Source organism: Plecotus auritus (assembly GCF_963455305.1).
Source record: "Plecotus auritus genome assembly, chromosome: 13".
In the NCBI taxonomy this organism is placed as follows: Eukaryota; Metazoa; Chordata; class Mammalia; order Chiroptera; family Vespertilionidae; genus Plecotus; species Plecotus auritus.
In genome coordinates this window covers 9,106,487-9,127,870 of record NC_137779.1, presented here as the reverse complement: position 1 = coordinate 9,127,870, position 21,384 = coordinate 9,106,487, and positions in this window count along the sequence as shown.

The window sequence follows — 21,384 nt, the reverse complement described above, 5'->3', positions numbered from 1 at the left end:
CAGACCAGGTTGGTCACCGGCTGGGAAACACCAGCAAATGCCCCGCCCTGTCCTTAGACAGCACCGAGCACAGAGTCACATCCTGGAACACAAATCCACACATGCTGTCGGATCTAGTAAGATGTGTCGTCTCCCCAAAGGGCAGACTGGAGCTTGCTTACCAATGCTTTTATAAAATGAAGGTGTCCTAGTTGAGATCAGGCAGAATCCCACAGAACTCAGGATGCCTTTGAGCCCAAGTTCCATTTTTCATCCAGCAAATTTTTATTGAACATCTACTTAGTGCCAGTACTGTTCTAGGCACTGGGGATACTGTTGTTGTTGTTTTTTTTAATCCTATATAATAAAAGCCTAATATGCTAAGTGTCCATCGTCCGGTCAACCAATCAAAGCATAATATGCTAATGATATGCTAAGGCTGCTCAACTGCTCGCTATGATGGGCACTGACCACCAGGGGGCAGATGCTCCAACCAGTAGGTTAGCTTGCTGCTGGGATCCAGCCTATCAGGACTGAGCGAGATGGGCCTGACACACCCTGGAGCCCTCCCGCAGTCCCTTCCCAGCTGGCCAACCTCCTATGACCCTCCTCGGCCCCGATCGTGCACTGGTGGGGTCCCTCAGCATGGCCTGCACTCTCTCACAATCTGGGACCCCTCGGGGGATGTCAGAGAGCCGATTTCAGCCAATCCCACAGGCCAAGCTGAGGGACCCTACTAGTAAATGAATAAAAAGATAAAACCTCTGTCCTCATAGAACTCCACTATCTGTTGACAAGACCAGAAGGAGGGGCTGGGGAGAAACAGAAAGTGAAATAAATATGTAACACTTTCTGCAATATCAATAATTCATCATCAGTTACTCCATTATAAATTTAAACATAAAAATTAAAATCCATGGTTTACTTCCAAATATTCGAACTGCTTTAAAACATTTATTGTCAATTCCAGGAACTATTGCCTCAGCAGAACAAAGTTTCTCCAAAATGAAATTAATTTTAAATAACTATGGCAATCTTATTGGAGATGGTAATTACATGAGTATATATATTATACATTTATCACAAGTCATTGAAATGTGACATTTAGATGTGTGTTTTATTTTATAGAAATTATACCTCAATGCAAAAACAAATAAAAATTCATTTCAGAAAAAAACTACCTAAGAATTACCATGACTAAATATTTTTCTAATTTAGAAATGTCTTCAATAGATCACACATTATCTGAAGGTATTTTTTAAAATATATTTTTACACCTGTGGGTGCAGCCATCTTTGTGATGGAGTGATGGTCAATTAGCATATTCCCTCTTTATTAGATAGGACTAGTGGCCTGGTGCACAAAATTCGTGCACATTAAAAGGGGATTAGAGGAAATAATTCAATATTGCTATTTGCCCTTTCTCTATAATAGAAGTGACAGAGATGAAAGAAAATTAGTAAAATGTATATGAAAACCTTCCTCCTGTCAGAGTCTGGGGCACACCTTGGGACCCAGAGTCAAGTCCCCGCCCACCCACATGTGCCTGAAAATCACATGAGACCCAGACCTGGCCAGCGCCCCCCCTCATTGGGCTAGATCTAGACCCAGCCAGAACCACCCTTGTCAAGCCCCACAGGGCAGGGGTTGTAGCCTCAGGTCCCCTGGCCCGGCGCCAGGGGCAAGGGGTGTGGCCTGAGGCCCCCCAGCCTGGCACCAGGGCAGGGGGCGAGGCCTGAGGTCCCCATCAAGCCCCACCTGGTGGGGGGCACGCCCTGAGGTCCCCCAGCCTGGCGCTGGGGCGGGGGGAGCAGCCTGAGGTCCCCTAGCCCAGCACCAGAACGGGAAGTGCATCTTGAGGTCCCCCATCAAGCCCCGCCGGGTGGGGGCCGCAGCCTGAAATCCCCTGTCAAGCCCTGCCAGGTAGGGGGCACAGCCTGAGGTCCCCTGGCCTGGCACTGGGGTGGGGGGAGCAGCCTGAGGTCCCCTAGCCCAGCACTGGGACGGGAAACGCACCTTGAGGTCCCCTGTCAAGCCCTGCCAGGTGGGGGACATGGCCTGAGGTCCCCTGTCAAGCCCCACAGGGGCGAGGGAAGACGTAGCCTCAGGTCCCTCCTGATTGCTCATTAAGGCTCCTTATGGGGACTTGGCCTCAGCTGTGGGTGCAGCCATCTTTGCGACGGAGTGATGGTCAATTAGCATATTCCCTCTTTATTAGATAGGATTGACTTCAGAGAGGAAGGGACACCCCCTACTGGGGATGGAGCCCACAACCCAGGCAGGCATGTGCCCTTGACTGGAATCAAACCCAGGACCCTTCAGTCCACAGGCTGACACTCTATCCACTGAGCCAAACGAGCTAGGGCTAAAGATATTGATTATAATCACATATTTAGTCATTTTGCTGAAAGGCAAGTAAGAAAATACATTTGTACATTATCAATATACAGCAATTTGTGAATTACATGTGCCTTTATTTTATTGCTCATCCAAACATCATCAACCCACTAACAGGAGACTGATCTTGCATGATTACAATAAATAAATCCAGCCATCTGTGATACTTTGCTAATTTGTGGTTATTAAAAACCATATTATCACACACACACACAAAATCTGTACTGTATGGTGAAGAGTCGTATGTGTCACGATGGGAGCAAAGGACATATTTCACTTAGCAGTTTGTTAGTTTGCATTATAACATGTCAAGTTTTAGACACTGAATGTGGTTCCCCCGTGCCCTCTTGCCCTGGGTCCACAAATGTCCAGGGCAGGTCCCCCAGGAGGTTCTGCCGTCACCTCTGAGGGTAACACAGAGCAGCCGTTGAAAATGAAGCCACGAGAATCACGGGGTTAAATTCAGCTCTGCCGCTGCACACCTGTGTGACCAAGGCAAGGCACTCAGCACGCAGAGCCTCAGTTTCTTCACCTGTGAAATGGAGCTAACAATACAACATACTTGGCAGAGATGGAGAAGTGAATGAGACAGTGGTCTGTAAACCAGTGTGCACTGGTCCTGACAGGCAGTGCCCCCCGCCCCCTCCAAATGAATCAGCACTCCCTCATGTTTTGGTGGAAGCAAGAAAGCCCTAGCCTTTTTTTTTTTTTTTTAATTCTTTTTGGGTGTTTGTGGTAGAGCAAGTCTAGGAGGCCAAGAGTTTAGAGAACTGGGAAGGATTATGGGGTAGTAGGTTAAATTAGAACACGAGGCAGAGGTAGGAAGAACTAGCAGCGAGACCTGAGGGACAGTTGGTTGTGAGCTAACAGGGGCTTAGTTCTGTTATTGTTCTGAGGACACTGATACAATGGGCGAGTCCCACAGTATATGCTTGTCCTTACAATTACACGGAATAGCAGGGGACAGAAGTGGTTGTGAACACCACATGGAACAGGAGGTGGCCAACTTCTGTAAAAGACGGAACAGTAATATTTTCAGTTCTGCAGGCCAATCTCCGTGGCAACTATTCAACTCAGGGACAGTGTGCAAAAGCAGCTGTAGGCAATACACAAATAGGCATGGCTGTGTGCCAATAAAACTTTATTTACACAAATAGGCAGTGGGCCACATTTGTCCCTGGGGCTATGAGTTTATGAACCAGTGGATTGGCTGTGAAATCCCAGCCCCACTGTGCAGGGTGTCTGCATAAGTCACTTAACTTCTCGAAGCATCAGCCTCCTCATGTGCAAATTCAGAAAAATAATAGTACCTGCTTAACAGTGTCAGCATGAGAATCCTCCCATTTTTAACACAAAGTATTTTGCATCATTTTTGGAACTCAGTACCAGTATACCATAAAAGCCAGCTGTTAATACTGTCTGTCTAAACTGCCAAGCTTCTACACTAGCTCGTTTGGCTCACTGGATAGAGTGTCGACCTGTGGCCTGAAGGGTCCTGGGTTCGATTCCAATCAAGGGCACATGCCTGGGTTGCTGGCTTGATCCCCACTGGGTGCATGCAGGAGGCAGCCAATCAATGATTCTCTCTCATCACTGATGTTTCTATCTCTCTCTTTCCCTTTCTCTCTGAAATCAATAAAAATATGTTTTAAAAATAAATAAATAAATAAACTGCCAAGGTTCTGACCATGGCCCCACCCCTTTCCAGCTGCGTGACCATGGACTTGGGATGTAACCTCTCTGTACCTCAGTTTCCCAGATGTGGGAATTAAATGAGACAATAAGTGCAAAGTGCTTAGAATAATGATGTAAAAGCACTCGAGTGTTAGCGTGAGTTATTTTTAACATCATGATTATAAATTATTATTATAGTAGAGGCCCAGTGCACGAAATTAGTGGAGGGGGGGGGAGTGTCCCTCAGCCCAGCCTGCACCCTCTCCAATCTGGGACCCCTCGGGGGATGTCTGACTGCCAGTTTAGGCCTGATTCCTGTGGACATCCCTCTCACAATCCGGGACTGCTGGCTCCCAACAGCTTGCCTGCCTGATTGCCCCTAATCACTTCTGCCTGCCAGTCGGATCACCCCCTAACCACTCCCCTGCCAGTCTGATCAACCCTTAACTGCCTAATCCTGCCGGCCCGGTCCCCCCCAACTACCCTCCCCTGCAGGCCTGGACCCCCAACTGCCCCTCCCTGCAGGCCTGGTCCTCCCCTAACTGCCCTCCCCTGCTGGCCCGGTTGCCCCCAACTGCCCTCCCTTGCAGGCCTGGTCCCCCCCCAACTTCCCTCCCCTGCAGGCCCGGTCCCCCCCAACTTCCCTCCACTGCAGGCCTGGTCCCCCCCAACTGCCCTCCCCTGCCGGCCCGGTCATCCCTAACTGCCCTCCCTCCCCTGTAGGCCTGGTCGCCCCAACTGCCCTCCCCTGCTGGCCTGATCACCCACAACTGCCCTCCCCTGCTGGCCATCTTGTGGCGGCCATCTTGTGACCACATGGGGGCGGCCATCTTGTGCAAGGGCATAATGGTCAATTTGCATATTACCTCTTTATTATATAGGATTGTTTTATCATTATACTAGAGGCCCAGTGCACGAAATTCGTGCACTCAGGCAGCGGGGAGGGGGTTCCCTCAGCCTGGCCTTCTCCCTCTTGCAGTCCAGGGGCCCTCAAGGGATGTCAGACTGATGGTTTAGGCCTGCTCCCCACTAAGGGCCTAAGTCACGGGGAGCGTGCCTTAGTCGTCAGTCAGACATCCTTAGCGTTGCCATGGAGGCAAGAGAGTCTCCCATCATTGCTGCTGCGCTCGCCAGCCGTGAGCCCGGCTTCTGGCTGAGCAGCACTCCCCCTATGGGAGCACACTGACCACCAGGGGGCAGCTCCTGCATTGAGCGTCTGCCCCCTGGTGGTCAGTGCGTGTCACAGTGACCGGTCGTTCCGCCATCAGGCCAAAACCAGCTCTCCGACGTCCCCGGAGGGGTCCCAGATTGTGAGAGGGTGCAGGCCAGGCCAAGGGACTCCACAGGTGCACGACTGGGGTCGGGGAGGGACGCGGGTGGTTGACCAGCTGGGGAGGGGCTGTGGGAGGGCTCCAGGGCTTGTCTGGCCCATCTCGCTCAGTCCTGATCTGCTGGACCCCAGCAGCAAGCTAACCTACCAGTTGGAGTGTCTGCCCCCTGGTGGTCAGTACACCTCATAGTGAGCAGTTGAGCGGCCTTAGCATATCATTAGCATATTACATTTTGATTGGTTGAACGGCCAACTGGATGACCAGACACTTAGCATCATTAGGCTTTTATTATTTAGGATCATACAGTTTCTCACAGGAGCAAATACCTCACAAGCAACGATAATAGCACCAAGAGCTCTCAATTTTCCAGAAGCTCTGAACACTTGAGCCTTTTGCCAAAGTCTGGGATTGCGACAGCATATTTCTTTGCCCACAGGCCAGTTTGGAAACAGCCACCCTGCGGCAAAGGGGCCACTGCCTAATTATATCATTACACTGAGCTTTGCCTCAGGGCTCCTACTAAAGAGGAAACACATCTGGAACCTCCATGGGGGCTTTGAGACCAAGCTCTGAAGTAGGAAAAAAAGGAAGAGGCCTATTTTAATAAATAGATGATTTTTTATCTGGTGTTAACCTTAATTTCACATCAGTGTCATCCTTAATTTTGTCTGCAGAGTTTGCCATCAGCCTGTCCCAAGGCCAGTGATGCCTCAGCAAATAGGTTCTATTATTTCTGTACCTATGCAGATCTATTTGGACGGGGGTTCTCCTAACACCCACAGAAGCCAATACAATTAACTTTCATTAAAGGGGATCCCATCGCCTTGGAGAAGACGGTGCTGGAGCCTCTCCTCTGGGTTGTCACACACACACACACACACACACACACACACACACACACACACACAGTCCAAACAGCGCTAAAGTAATTAAAGTAGCTGGGATTGATTGGGGTCCTGTGTGACCTTTTGGTAACTTACCTACGCTTGCCATTTAGAGGAAGAATAATTTATGATGCGAGTCAAAGTGCAGAAAACCGAGGCAGACAGAGAGAATTCCAATTAGCCTTAGAGGGGTGAACTGTCAGGAAGGGCCGGGAGCCCCTTGTGAAAACAGGCGACAAAAGCAGTAAAGGCCCAGGTTCGCCCAGACACAGGCGCCTGTGGTTGCCAGGGTGTGTCTGCTCTTCTGATTTGTAGAATCCAAGAGTTTGAGGGCTGGGGATGTCTCAGAAGTCTAACTGAGCCCATTCATTTGACAAATGGGGAAACTGAGGCTCAGAGGAGGGGCTGACTCACTCTGGATTCAATCACAGGTTACCTGTCCCCTGGACGTGATGGTTTCACCAGTCAGGGCACATGCCCAGGTTGCAGGCTAGATCCCCAGTAGGGGGCGTGCAGGAGGCAGCGGATCCATGATTCTCTAATCATTCATGTTTCTATCTCTCCCTTCCTCTCTCTGAAATCAATAAAAACGTATTTTAAAAAATTATGGAAATGTCAAGTATGTCAGTGTCATAATGAAAGATAAAGAAGCATGCCAGTTAAATGTAAAACAGGAAGTCCTCGTTGAACGTCATTGTTAGGTACTGTGGCTTTAAGTGAAGTGACATATAATGAAGCCAGTTTTCCCAAATTGATATAAACAAGAGTTAAGTTCCTACAGCATCTTATCAATATTATGATGAAATGACTTTGACTGAAACGATATTATTCAAGGACCTGCTGTACCTGATACTCGACGAGGTCCTGGTAGAATGCTAAGAAAGACAGACATTGCTGGGCCCACTGGCAAAGCTGGGCGATGGATGGTCGGTAAAAGTATTGTTCAATGTTAAATTCTCGAAGTTGGTACCTGCAATGTGGTTATACGAGGTAATCTGTATTCTTTGGAAATAGACACTGAAATATTTAGGGGTAAAAGGTGCATATGATATATTATATATATATATATATACACATCCTATCTAATAAAGAGGGAATATGCTAATTGACTGCCATGCCCTCACAAATATGGCGGCGCCCACAGCCAATAAGGAGGGAATATGCTAATTGACTGCCACGCCCTCAAAGATGGAAGTGTCCACAGCCACAAGATGGTGGTGCCCAGTCCCTCAGCCCCCCCAGGGTGGCAGGCGCCTGGCACGACCAGACCCGCCCCCAGGCAGGTCCAGTCACTCCATGCGCCTGCCTCCTAAGTCCCCCAGTCCCCTCAGCCGCCCAGGGCTGGCCCGAGGCACAGGCAAGCCTCGGATGGCGGCTGCCCAGCCACCCAGGGCCGTCTGAGGCTCAGGTAACCAGGGCCAGCCAAGGCTTGCGATGCCAACAGTGGCAGTAGCAGAGATGTGATGGGGGCGTCGCCTTCCCGATTGCCGGGTCGCTTACCGCCCCTGAGGGCTCCCGGATTGTGAGGGGGGCAGGCCGGACTGAGGGACCTCTCCCTCCAGTGCATGAATTTTCATGCACCGGGCCTCTAGTATACATATATACATATATATACACATATACTTATCTATACACACACACACACATATATATATATATACTAGAGGCCCAGTGCACAAAATTCGTGCACGGGGGGGGGGGGGTCCCTCAGCCCAGCCTGCACACTCTCCAATCTGGGACCCCTCGAGGGATGTCTGACTGCCCGTTTAAGCCCAATCCCACCACCAGGATCGGGCCTAAATGGGCAGTCGGACATCCCTCTCACAATCCAGGACTGCTGGCTCCCAACTGCTCGCCTTCCTGCCTGCCTGATTGCCTCTAACCACTTCTGCCTGCCAGCCTGATCACCCCCTAACCACTCCCCTGCCAGCCTGATCGATGCCTAACTGCTCCCCTGTCAGCCTGTTTGCCCTTAACTGCCCTCCCCTGCAGGCCTGGTCACCCCTAACTGCCCTCCCCTGCAGGCCTGGTCCCCCCCAACTGCTCTCCCCTGCAGGCCTGGTCGCCCCCAACTTCCCTCCTCTGCCGGCTTGGTCACCCCTAACTGCCCTCCCCTGCAGGCTTGATTTCCCCTAACTTCCCTCCCTTGCAGGCCTGGTCCCTCCCAACTGCCCTCCCTTGCAGGCCTGGTCCCTCCCAACTGCCCTCCCTTGCTGGCCATCTTGTGGTGGCCATCTTGTGTCCACATGGGGGCAGGATCATTGACCACATGGGGGCAGCCATCTTGTGTATTGGAGTGATGGTCAATCTGCATATTACTCTTTTATTAGATAGGATAGAGGTCTGGTGCACAGGTGGGGGCCAGCTGGTTTGCCCTGAAGGGTGTCCAGGATCAGGGTGGGGGTTCCCTTGGGGCATGGGGTGGCCTGGGCGAGGGGCCTGTGGTGGTTTGCAGGCAGGCCACGTCCCCTGGCGACCCAAGCGGAGGCCCTGGTATCTGGGGTTTATTTATCTTCTACAATTGAAACTTTGTAGCCTGGAGCAGAGCCAAGCCTTCTGCTTGCTCCATGGCAGCAGCCATTTCTGTTGGGATTTATGTATCTTCTATAATTGAAACTTTGTAGCCTTAAGCGGAGGCCTGGGCCGGCCAGGGCTGCAGAAGCTTGGCTTCCTCCATTGCCGCGGGCAACCCTAGCCTCCTGCTCTTTCCAGCTCCGTGGCTGCAGACATTTCTGTTTGGATTTATGTATCTTCTATCATTGAAACTTTGTAGCCTTGAGTGGAGGCCTAGGCCAGCAAGGGCAGGCGGAAAGCTTGGCTTCCTCCATTGCTGGGGAAACCCAAGCCTCCCTCCTGCTCTCTGTGGCCATAGCCATCTTGGTTGGGTTTATTTGCATATTTACTCCTGATTGGCTGGTGGGTGTGGCTTGTGGGTGTAGCAGAGTGATGGTTAATTTGCATATTACTCTTTTATTAGATAGGATATATATATGAAAAGGCAAAAGGCAAATGGAGTGATATGTTAATAGTATCTGAATATCTGACCCTGGATAAAGGACATACAGGTGTTCTTTGTGCTATTGTTATAGTTTGAAATTATTTCCAAATGAGAAGATTTTTGCAAATTGTGGGGTGAATCTGGAGACACCTCGTGCTATGGTCCTAGGTTTTCACATAATCGTTACATCTGAAAAGCAGCCTGGTGCACTACGGGCCTGCAGAGGAGGCCAGCCCATGATTCCCCTTCCCTCTTCATGGCAAACAGGACTGATTGTGATGGCATCCTTTCTCAGTCACTCCAGACACAGCCCCAGAACCCTTCTCAACACGGCTGCTGCCACTCAAACCGCGTCGGCTCCCTGGATGAAACAGCCGTGGACCTGGCCCCTCTTAGACATGGTTCTGCTCCAGCTGGGGGCTTATCAAGATTCAAAGCCTTGTCGGGCCCACATGGCTCAGTGGTTGAGTGTCAACCTATGAACCAGGAGGTCATGGTTCAATTCCAGGTCAGGGCATATGCCTAGGCTGTGGGCTCGATCCCCAGTAGGGGGCGTGCAGGAGGCAGCCAATCAATGATTCTCTCTTACCACTAATGCTTTTCTCTCATCATTGATGTTTCTATCTCTCTCTCCCTCTTCCTTCCGCTCTGAAATCACCAGGGGGGGTGAGGGTATGAGCGGGGGAGAGGGGGCAATGGGGGGATAAGGACACATATGTAATACCTTAATCAATAAAGAAAGAAGACAAAAAGAATATTATATATTTTAAAAAAAGATTCAAAGCTTTTCTAATAAAGGCACATCAGCCCCTGGAACACCGAGGTAGATAGTATTCAAATAGCAGCTCAAAGACCTCAATACTCGATCCCTACCAAAACAGACTTGCTTTTACTTTGGTGGAAGGAGCTTCTATAAGGTAGGAAGATTCTAGCAGTCAGACATCTTTGTGTTTGAATACCGTCTGTCACCTTCCAACCTGACAAGTTGCTTTAACCTTCCCGTGCCTCAGTTTCCTCATCTACAGAAAGAAGCTAAAGACCCTCAGCTAAGGTCACCCCTATGAGCAGCTTGTACCCTTTCCAGCTCAATTATATGATTATGGTGATCGTGATTACCAACAACGTCATCATCATCATCTTTTACCTTTGTCTTCTCTCCAATTACCCCCGCTAATGGAGCCCTGGTTCTCTTTAGAGGGTGGGAAGCTGCCTCTGCCCCAAATATTTCCAGCTTCAGTTTTTCAACAACCCACGGAGTTCTCCTGCCTTGAACCTGAACCACGCCGGAGCTTTGAGAGAGCAGTTACATGTCCATTTTCTTCGATTATCAGTGAAAGGTTAAGTGCCCCGGCCCTCAGCCCCGGATGCCCATCTTGGGTTTCCATTATGAGCTGGAGGACCTGGGTCCGTGAGCTCAGCCTCTGGCCCCGGCCCTCCGGCTAATAGAGCCTTAGCCACTTTCCGGAGCATAAAGCTTTCTCCCCGGGCACAGCCGACCAATTTAAATGGCACTCACAGCTCATGCCCGCATGTCATGGGCTCGGAGAGCTCCAAGGAGCCCGAGCAATAGAATCTATTAGGCCTCCTTTGTCCCATCTTGTCGTGAACTTCTAAGAAAAAGGCACTAAGAAGATCAGTACCCAGAAAAAGCTTCATAATTGTGGCTTCTACACAGCGAATGAGGACAATTACCAAGGCAACCGGCCAGTCGTTCTGGTTAAGGGCAGAGGGAGTGGGAGTCAAGAAGCGGCTGTTGCGAACCTCTATTGTGCTGTAATCAGAGAGTAACCAACATTTTAAAAGGTCCTTGTGTAAAAACAGGAGGGACGGCGGGGGAGGGCAGAGGCGGGGAGGGGAATTAATTTCCTCTCATTTCCTGCCTGCCCCATTGATTGTGGTCTAAAGGCAAAATGATGCTCTGTACCCTTGCACCTGGGGCCACAGGAGCGGCCGCCTGGCTGGGATGCTGTCTGATTGCATGTGTGCGCTTATTTATTTATTTTCCCCTCTGGCCCCGACATCTGCAGCGCCCACCCCCCGACAGGTGCAGCAAAGGCATCACTAGGAATCTTTATGGGCAGTAGAGAGCCGCTTCCAGGATCGTCCAGCCCCGGGAGAGTCAGAATAATAACGTGTTCTTCTTCTTCTTCTTTTAAAATATGTTTTTATTGATATTTAGAGAGAGAGGAGGAAGAAAGAGGGAGAGAGATAGAAACATCCATGACAGAGATACATAGATCAGCTGCTTCCTGCATGCCCCACACTGGGGATCGAACCTGCAACCCAGACATGTGCCCTGACAGGGAATTGAACCGTGACTTCCTGGTTCATAGGTCGATGCTCTACCACTGAGCCACACTGTCCGGGCAACGCATTCTTCTTTAACCAGCTTTCGTCACCTCAGGTGCTGGTTTGGACCGATCGTTTTGTGAGGAAGCCATCTGTCCCATCGGAGCCATCTGTCCCAGATGGATGCAGGTTAGAAATCCAGGTAACACTGAAATAGAGTGATAACTGGGACATCGGGAGTACGCAAAACTCCAGACACTTTTTCTACCCCGGGGACTCCAGAGACTGTGGTTGGGGCTGAAGTGGGGGCTGATGTCTCTCTCCCTCCTGGACCTCGAGGGGATCCCGGAAGGGTTGATGAGAATTTTCCTTGGGCACAGACTCCTGGTGCGTGAGACGACACGCAACCAACCGAGCCACACCCGCTGGGCATTTCTTGTCTTTTTTGTTGCTAGCCATCCTAACAGGGTTGTGAATTTTAAAAAGTGTGTCGTGCCGTAGCCGGTTTGGCTCAGTGGATGGAGCATCAGCCTGTGGACTAAGGGGTCCCAGGTTCGATTCCAGCCAGGGGCACATGCCCGAGTTGCGGGCATGATCCCCCCCAGTGGGGGACGTGCAGGAGGCAGCCAATCAATGATTCTTTCTCATCATTGATGTTTCTGTCTCTCTAGCTCTCTCCCTTCCTCTCTGAAATCAATAAAAATATATTTTTTAAAAAATGTATCGTCCTTGCCCAGCCAGCATGGCTCAGTGGTTGGGCGTCAACCTATGAACCAGGAGGTCACAGTTCGATTCCTGGTCAGGGCACATGCCCAGGTTGGGGCCCAATCTCCAGTGTGGGATGTGCAGGAGGCAGCCGATCAATGATTCTATCTCATCATTGATGTTTCTATCTCTCTCTCCCTCTGAAAATCAATTTAAAAATATTAAAAAAAAAACAAGTGTATTATCCTTAAAACAAAAATAGATGAAGTGCATAAGGGGCATATAAATTCTAACATAATATCATATACCAAGAATGACCTAATTTTTCAAGTTTCCTTGAATGACTTAAGAAGTAGAACCACCCGGAAAAGAAGTAAACACGGAACAGATGGGGTTTCAGCAGAATGCACAATCCCCAAAACAGCCATTTCCTGTGAGCCTCTGCTTCTCCATGGCTCTGTTTCTCCTTCTCCCTCGCTCCCTGTACTCATTCTCCACAATCAACTTGAGTGATCTTCTCAAAACATACTTTAGATCACATCACTCCCTGCTTAAAGCTGCCCAGTGGTTTCCCATCAACCACATTTAGAAAAGAATTCAAACTCCGTCAAGACCCTACATGGGCAGGACCAAGGATGGACACATTTCTATAAAGGGCCACATAAAAAATACTTTCAGACTGACGAGCCACGCAGGGTATGTCGCCACTATTCAACTCTGCTGTGTGTCACAGTAGCATTCATAGACAATATGTAAATGACCGGGCATAGCACTGTTCCAATAAAACTTTATTTACACACACAAGTGGTGGGCCAGATCGGCCCCACGAGCCATGGTTTGCAAGGCCCTAATCTAGATTCTTGCTCCTTACTCAAAGTGAGGTCCACAGACCAGCAGCACCAACATCCCCGGGGACCTGTTGGAAATACAGCCATCACCCTAGACCTACTGCATCAGAATCTGCATTTTAACCAAATCCCGTGACTCATACCCATAGATCCAGACTAATCTTCTCCTCTCTCCTCTTCCTTCCTTCCATCCAGGCCCACTGTCCTTCATGCCATTTTCCTTTTATTCAGATACAGTGGATATATAACAATATGTTACGTTCAGGTGTGCAACGTAATGACTCGATCCATGTATCTATTATGAAATAATCACCACAATAAGCCCAGTTAACATCCATCACCACACAGTTACAAATTTTCTTTCATGTGACGAGAACGTTTAAGAGCTCCTCTCTTAGCGGCATGCAGATATGCATGTACTGTGTTACTAATAGGCACCAGGCTGTCCATTACATTCCCAGGACTTCCCTATTTTACAGCTGCAAGTTTGTGCCTTTTGGCCACCTTCTTGCTATTTCTGAAATGTTCCAGGCCCTCTCACCTCCAGGTCCTTGCACTCGCCTCTAATGTTTTCCCTCCAACTCTCCCGATGGCTCCGTTTCCAGCAGAGCCTTTATCACCTTCTCGAATTATCCTGCTGGCTTTTTTTTGTTGCCTTGTTTATGGCCTGACTCCCCCGCTAAAACAGAAGCTTTGAGGCCAAGGAATTTGTCTGGAGCCTTCACTGGTTCATCCCTTGAGTCTGAGAACAGTGCCTGACACAGGCTGGTTCTCCATAAATATTTGTGGAATAAAAAATGAAAAACCAGGCCCGACCGTCGTGGCTCAGGGGTTGAGTGGCGACCTATGAACCAGGAGGTCACAGTTCGATTCCGGGCAGGGCACATGCCCAGGTGTGGGCTCGATCCCCAGTGGGCGACATGAGAAGGCAGCCAATCAATGATTCTCTCTCATCATTGATGTTTCTATCTCTCTCTTCCTCTCTGAAATAAATAAAAATATAAAATAAAATAAAAAAGATGAAAAACAGGATACAGATAACTCTTTTTTTCCCTCAAGGTAAGAAGGACAGGGAGAATGAGAAATAGGATTTAATTATAAGAGCTACCTGCAAGCCATCTCACCGAGCCACAGGTTGTGGGTTTTCCTAAAATCATCACACCACTCACGTCTTCATTCCCATGGAGGACTGGAAATCATGGCAGCTATGTTCTGCCACTCTTCCCATTGAGATGCAGAGTCCACAACCTTGTGATTTGCTTGGACTAATAAAAAATGGTAGGAGGCCGAAACCGGTTTGGCTCAGTGGATAGAGCGTCAGCCTGTGGACTGAAGGGTCCCGGGTTTGATTCTGGTCAAGGGCATGTACCTGGGTTGCGGGCACATCCCCAGTAGGGGGTGTGCAGGAGGCAGCTGATCGATGTTTCTCTCTCATCGATGTTTCTAACTCTCTATCCCTCTCCCTTCCTCTCTGTAAAAAATCAATAAAATATATTTAAAAAAAAAAGAAAATGGTAGGAGTGACATTTGGGGGTCTCAGAACTTAGCTTTTAAGATACTTTCAGCTTCCACATTCATCTTCTTGGAACCCAACACCGTGCCAGGAAGAAGCTGGCACACGGAGGAAGAGAGGGCACAAGGAGAACTGAGGCCCCCAAGAGCCAGAGCCGCCTGCCAGTTGTGTGAAGGAAGCTGTTATGCCCAGATTTCATGATCCCCAAAGACCACCAGGGAGCTGAGTCCAATGCAAAAGCAAAGAGCCTTTAATCGAGCTAGCTCGAGCTCCCCGTCCACCACACTCACCGATGCAGCGGCAGGAGGCAGAGAGAGAGCCCCAGGCCCCAAACGGCTGATTTATAGGGGGCCTGGGAGAGGTAGGAGGGGTGAGGTAGTGTGGCCTCCGCTGATTGGTCGGGGTCAGGTTGCACATGGGGGCAGGGCATGGCTTACTTTCCTCTTGCATTTCTATTGGCTAATTCAAAAGTGTGGGTTGGGCTATTGGAGAGGTTCTAGGGCGGGAACCTGACTCCACGAGGTGGAGGACATGGAACAAAGGGAACATGGAGTCGGTCTCTCCCCGCCCTTTCAAAGCCACCCTGCACATCCCAGCCGGCATGCTCTCAGAAGTGGCTCCAGCCAGCACCCTGCAGAGTGGTCCCAGCCCAGCCCTGAACAAATCGCAGAATGGAGAGCCACTAAGCTGTTTAAGCCACGGTGTCTTATTTACAGCAAGAGATAACTAAAATAATGCCCTATGAATATTCATCCCAAGGAAGGGCTGTCCAATCAGTGTATTAGAATCTCAATTATGCAAATTGGTGACGCCCACCCCTGGGTGGGGTAGAGGGAGGTGCGGATGGGAGGAGCCTTCTCCAGAGGGACTGGAAGGACCCAACCTTTTACCTTTCAGGGTTCTGATGTGCGTGAATAGCTGCCTCACATGCCAGTCAAAGCAGCTCACCTGAGTTGTTGGTTTAAAACTGTGGTAAAAGCCACCAGCACACACGTCACCATTTTAACCATTTTTACGTGTACATTTCAGTGACATTAGGTCCATTCACAATATTGTGTGACCACCACCATCTAATTCCAAAACATGTTCAGCAAACAGAGCCCTGGCCTGTGTGGCTCAGTTGGTTGAGCATCACCCATGCACCAGGGGGTTGCCGGTTTGATTCCAGGTCAGGGCACATGCCTGGGTTGCGGGCTCAATCACCAGTGGGGGCTTTCTGGAGGTGACTGAAGTTTTTCTCTCACATTGCTGTTTCCCTCTCTCTCCCTTCCTCTCCCTTTCTCTCTCTCTGAAATCAATGAAACCATATTAACACACACACACACACATACACACACACACACACACACACACACCAGAAACCCTATACCCGTTAAACAGTCTCTCCTTACTTGAAGCCTCACGTAACCACTAATCTACTTTCCGACTCCAAGGATTTGCCTTTTCAGGACAATTCATATCTATGTGTGAATTATATGGCATGTGATCTTTTATGCCTGGTTTTTGCAGTTAGCATAATGTTTCCAAGAGTATTCCATGTGGTAGCATGTATCAGTACTTTATTCCTTTTTATAAAAATATATTTTATTGGTTTTTTACAGAGAGGAAGGAAGAAAGATAGTTAGAAACATCGATGAGAGAGAAACATCAATCAGCTGCCTCCTGCACACCTCCTACTGGGGATGTGCCCGCAACCAAGGTACATGCCCTTGACCAGAATCGAACCTGGGACCTTTCAGTCCACAGGCCAACGCTCTATCCACTGAACCAAACCGGCTAGGGCACTTTATTCCTTTTTACGGCTAAATAAATATTCCTTTGCCTGGACAGACCACATTTTGTCTGTCCATCCCCCTGCTGACAGACATTTGGGTTGTTCCCACCTTTTTGATGGAACCCAATGGTGTTGAACAGGAGGGCCTGTGCCCCCCGCCCCAGGACATCAGACAATGTCTGGAGGCGGCTCTGATTGCTGCAAATGAGGGGAGGTGTCAGTGTCCAGGGACCGTGGCCTGGGTGCTGCTCAACATCTTACAGTGCAAGGGAGGCCCCCCCACAAGATGTATCCAGCCCCAAATGTCACTAGTGCTGAGGGCGGGAGGTCCTCCCTCCATGGGGTGCAGAGATTACCCCAAACTTTCAGAGCCCCCCAATAAATTGGACCTGTACCTCCTTCCCATCTCAGGACTCACAGCCTGGTGGCCAGCTGAGACGTCATGTGTGATTCTTTCTCAACACCCACCATCTCCAAGAGGGAAATCAAAACAAAACCCTCCAAATCAATTTGCAGGAAAAATAAAAGGATATTTCTGATGTTTTTCTAAGCTTTTCATCCTTTTTAAAAACGGGGGGGATAAGTGGCAACTGAGGAATAAAAGCGAGTGTTCAAAAGCATCAGCGACCAAAAAGTCCGCAGAAAATTGAAACGAGCCCGGCTCTCAGTGTGCGTAATTACGGGCCAATCAAGTCATGAAAGCTTTATTAGTTTAATGTGATTCCATCAAGTACCAAAAAGTGGGAAGGAGTGGGGGAAGGGGAGAAAATGGATATGAAAGGAGAGGGAGGGGAGCAGGGAAGAGACGTGAAGAGCAGAGGGGGTTAAGGGAGGGTCAGGGTGCATCTGTCATTAACTCACTGTCCACGCCGCCCCGTGGGAGCCAGGCAGACCTGAGCACCTTTCCCGAGACGTGTGCCTCTGCACGCCTTCACCACACCCTTTCAGGTCCCCTGCGTGGCTCTAGTGCAGGCGAGAATCCAGCAGTGAACAACAACAGAGAAAGACAGAATCTCTCCCTTTGCCCCTGCAGCTTACATTTCAGCGGGGGAAAGAGACATGAAATGAAACGGGCGAAGTGCACCATGCATTGCCCAGAGAACAATAAAGCACGGAGGGGGAGACAGTGTCAGGGCTGGGGACGCGCTGGCACTTTACAGCAGGTGGCCAAGGAGGGATGACAGGCGAGCAAAGACCTGGAGGAGGAGCCAAGGGTGACGGTCTAGGGAGAGAGCGTTCCCGGCAGAGGGTAAAGGGCGTGCCAATATCTTGGGGTAGGCCTTGCCGTGTCCCTGAAGCAGGCAGGCAGGGGCCTGGGGAGGCCAGCGGGAGATGAGCGCAGACAGGTAAGGGAGGCCAGAAGGCCTTTGGCTTTCCGAGTGAGAAGGGGGCACTGGGAGGGTTGCAGTCGGAGGAGGAACATGGGTCCCTCTAGCTGCTGGGTAGAGAGGAGAGGGAAGCAGAACAGGGACTTGGGGAGGCACCTGAGGCCCCACATGTGAGAAAGACACAGGTCTCAGGGCGCCGAGGGCCTCACTCCTGTCACCGGGCCCCTGCCCCGGAGCGAAGGGTTACTGAGACCTTTATGTACAGAGTCCGTGGTGCACACCGACCGCCCAGCCAAGAAGGCCTTGAATGGGGTGCTGCTGGCAAATGGCCCCCAGGTGTCAGCCTCCACGGTGGCCTGAGATGCCACTGCTGCCTCCTCCAGGGCCGCCCCCTCCCAGGCTGCGCTTGTCAATCTAGATTATCATTCAGGTGTGGGAGGGCGAGCAGGACAGGAGATGATTGCCGTTGAAAAGACAGCTTGTCATGGTCACAGATCCCAAGAGGAGGGCTTCGCCACACCTGGGGAGCCACACGGGGAAGCACCAGGCTCAGACAGGAGGCAGAGGGAAGGGGGCGGAACGTGGACAAGAGCCTTTAGTGTGGTTCCCACAGGGAGGAACAGGTGAGGCAGAGTGAGCAGGCTTAGGATTGGCTGGTTTGAGTAATTTCCGGGGGTTCTAGGGGGTAGGAACTGTCTCCAGGCACCTGGTATCTGGCTTTGGGGTGATGGGGGTGAATGGTGACCCAGTGTGTGATGGCCCAATAAAGGAGGTTGATGGGGGTGTGGACTCCGGATTGGATGGTTTGAACATAAAAGGCAAGCCTGCAGGGGGCCAGTCACCATCCTAGGAATTAGCCAACCCCTGGGGCGGGGAGGCCCTGCAGGGTCAGCAGGGCCCCAGATATCAAAACGTCCGAATGAAAACACAGGCTTAACACAGGGCGGCCCACATCCACCATGACGGGTCCACGCGGGGTACAGAGGCCTGGGCCTCCATTTTCACTGCTGTGTGGTGTCCCCAGTACAAATACACCCCAGGTTCTATCCCACTATAACGAACATTTGGGTCGACAGGCAGGTGGCAAAAGAACGTCTCCAAATGGCCGGTAAACGCACAGAAAGGTGCTCAGCGTTATTAGTGACCAGGGAAATGCCAGTTAAGACCGGAAGGGGAGGGTGCTGCTACCAGAAAGGCTAACCTTAAAGAAAGCAGAAAATACCAAGCGTCGGTGAGGACGCCGCGCAACAGCCTGGCCCTCTGCAAGCCGAGCCGTGTGATAACCAGGCTCCTGGCTGAGACCCCGGCTGCGTTCACCAGAACCAAATCCAGGCAAGAACCGCAGTGACGAACCAGAGACTTCGAATCCACAGAGCAGCTCTTCCACGCTAACACCAGCCAGGCAAACCCACCTGCCCCCCATTCTCCCGCCTGAGCCCCCATCCAGGGGGCTTTCCCTGTTAAGGCAATTATCCCAAGCAGTGCTGAATAGGGGCATACATTTGGGCCGCAGCTCAGCTCCAAAGCCAGGGGCAGAGAATGGACCTGTCCTCTGAGACCCAGCTGCACGCTCCCCCACCCCACCCCCCGAGTCTGCGGAGCAGGTGGGTCCGTGGACGGTCACAGCCCTTTGACGTATCGCCTGAGTCCGAACTGCGTAGAGCCCTGCTCGGGTCTGGCTGTTTTGATACGCATCCAAATGGATTTCAAAAACTAAAAATAATCTAAGAGGTTACAGTGATGGATCCTGAAATCCAAATCCTAAAAGCCCCCTGACTACGGTGCTCCAGGTGGCGTAGAGATATGGTGCGTTTTTGTTTTTTTTTGTGTTTTTTTTTTTTTCCTTTTAATCTAAATCATGTTCCCAGACAGCACAGAGCCTGGTATAAATTGTCTTCTGCACTAATCTTTTATATACTTTTCTGCTTGTCTGAAATGATTGAACATGACTCACTCACGGTTCTGTTTTCAACCACCACTGGGCTCCGCCAGTCGGCAACATCTGGTTTTTTGCAGTTAAAGGTTCCCTTTGTCTATCACGTAAGTCTGCGGTGTTCCTAGGAGAAGGGGCGTCTACACCAGGGGCTGGTCCGCTGCCAGGAACTGCCATGCACGATAGTAGAGGCCGGAGCATCTGCTCTATTTATTGATGCTGATATGAAACTGACTGTCAGCCGAATGAAAACTGCCAGCTCTGTGGTGTAGACCAGTGGGTTTCAACCTTTTTTATTGTTTTGGTTGCAAACTCCCTCGCCCCCCCCCCCCTTTTTTTTTCCAAACTAAACTGAAAGAACATTTTGAAAAGGATTCCTGGTCCGGGGGAAGCACACCCTCCCCTTTAACTCTCGGGAGAACTCCCAGCACACCGTCCCTGACATGCCGGGCTCCTCCGCGAAGCGCCTGGAAAGCTACCAGCGCAGACCAAGTTCAGGGTCTAGTTCTGGCTCACGCAGGTGATTTTGATTTTTCTTCTGCTTTTGCCATATTTTAAATTCTCTCTGATGAACATTTATAACTCTGTAATCATAAAATAAATTGAACGACTTAAAGAAAACGAGTATTGTTTGACGTTCCTTAAGCATACCTCATAAAGCATCGAGCCGGTTTCTGGCGACCCGTCCATAAGCATTAACCAAGTGTTAAATGTGTGCCAGGCATCGTTCTTGGCATTGAAGATACGGTGGTGAATAAGATGGATAGCAGCCGACCTCAGAGATCTGACGTTTTAATGGCAGGAAGACAGGCGTAGGAATGGCTCTGCTCACCGTCACCTCCCAGCAACTTGCTTGAGGAATTTGTGCTTTTCATCCCTGCGACGTGGAGCTCTGTGGGTCTAGAGACCGGAGGACCCCCAGGGAGGACGCTTCCACCAAGCGACTTGGGAATAATCCCAATTAACTCAAACCCATGGCTGCCTCTGGCCACTTGGGACAACGCACGCCAGTTGGCAGAAAGGCAAAGTAGTCACCATCCTGGCAACAATGTACCATCCATTCTTCTGTAGATAAAAACCGGGGTTGTTTCCAAGGCTTAGCTGCAAATGAATGAAGCTGCTATAAAAATTCTTGCACAAGGTTTGTGGGGGGGGTGTGTGTGTGTGTGTGTGAACATATGTTTTCATTTCTCTTGGGTAAATTCCTAGGAAAGGAATGACTGGGTCATCCGGTGGATGTGAATTTAACAATTGTAAGAAACTTCCAAACGTTTTCCAAAGTCGTGGTACCATGTTACACTCGCAAAGTATGAGAGTTCTAGTTGCGCCAAATCCTTGCCAACATTTAGTATTATCAGGTTTTTCATTTTAACCATTCTGGTGGGTGTAAAATCATCTTCTCCCTAAAGGCTCAGGATGGGGAGCACCTTTCCATTTGTTTGCAAGCCATTTCCTGTCTATTTTCTTCTAAAATGTCTTTTCAAGTCTTTTGCCCATTTTATGGAGTTGTCTTTTTGTTATTGGTTTATGGGTGTTTTTAATGTATACAGGGTACAACTATTTTCCTCCTCATCTGTGGCTTATCTTCCTAATGGGGTCTTTTGGAAAATGGGAGTTTTTTGATGGAGTGCAATATATCTTGTGTTTTCTTACATGGTTAGTGCATTGTGAGCCTTTGCTAATATGTCTTTTGGCTACTGCAAAGATTGGAAAATATTCTCCAAAGTTTTC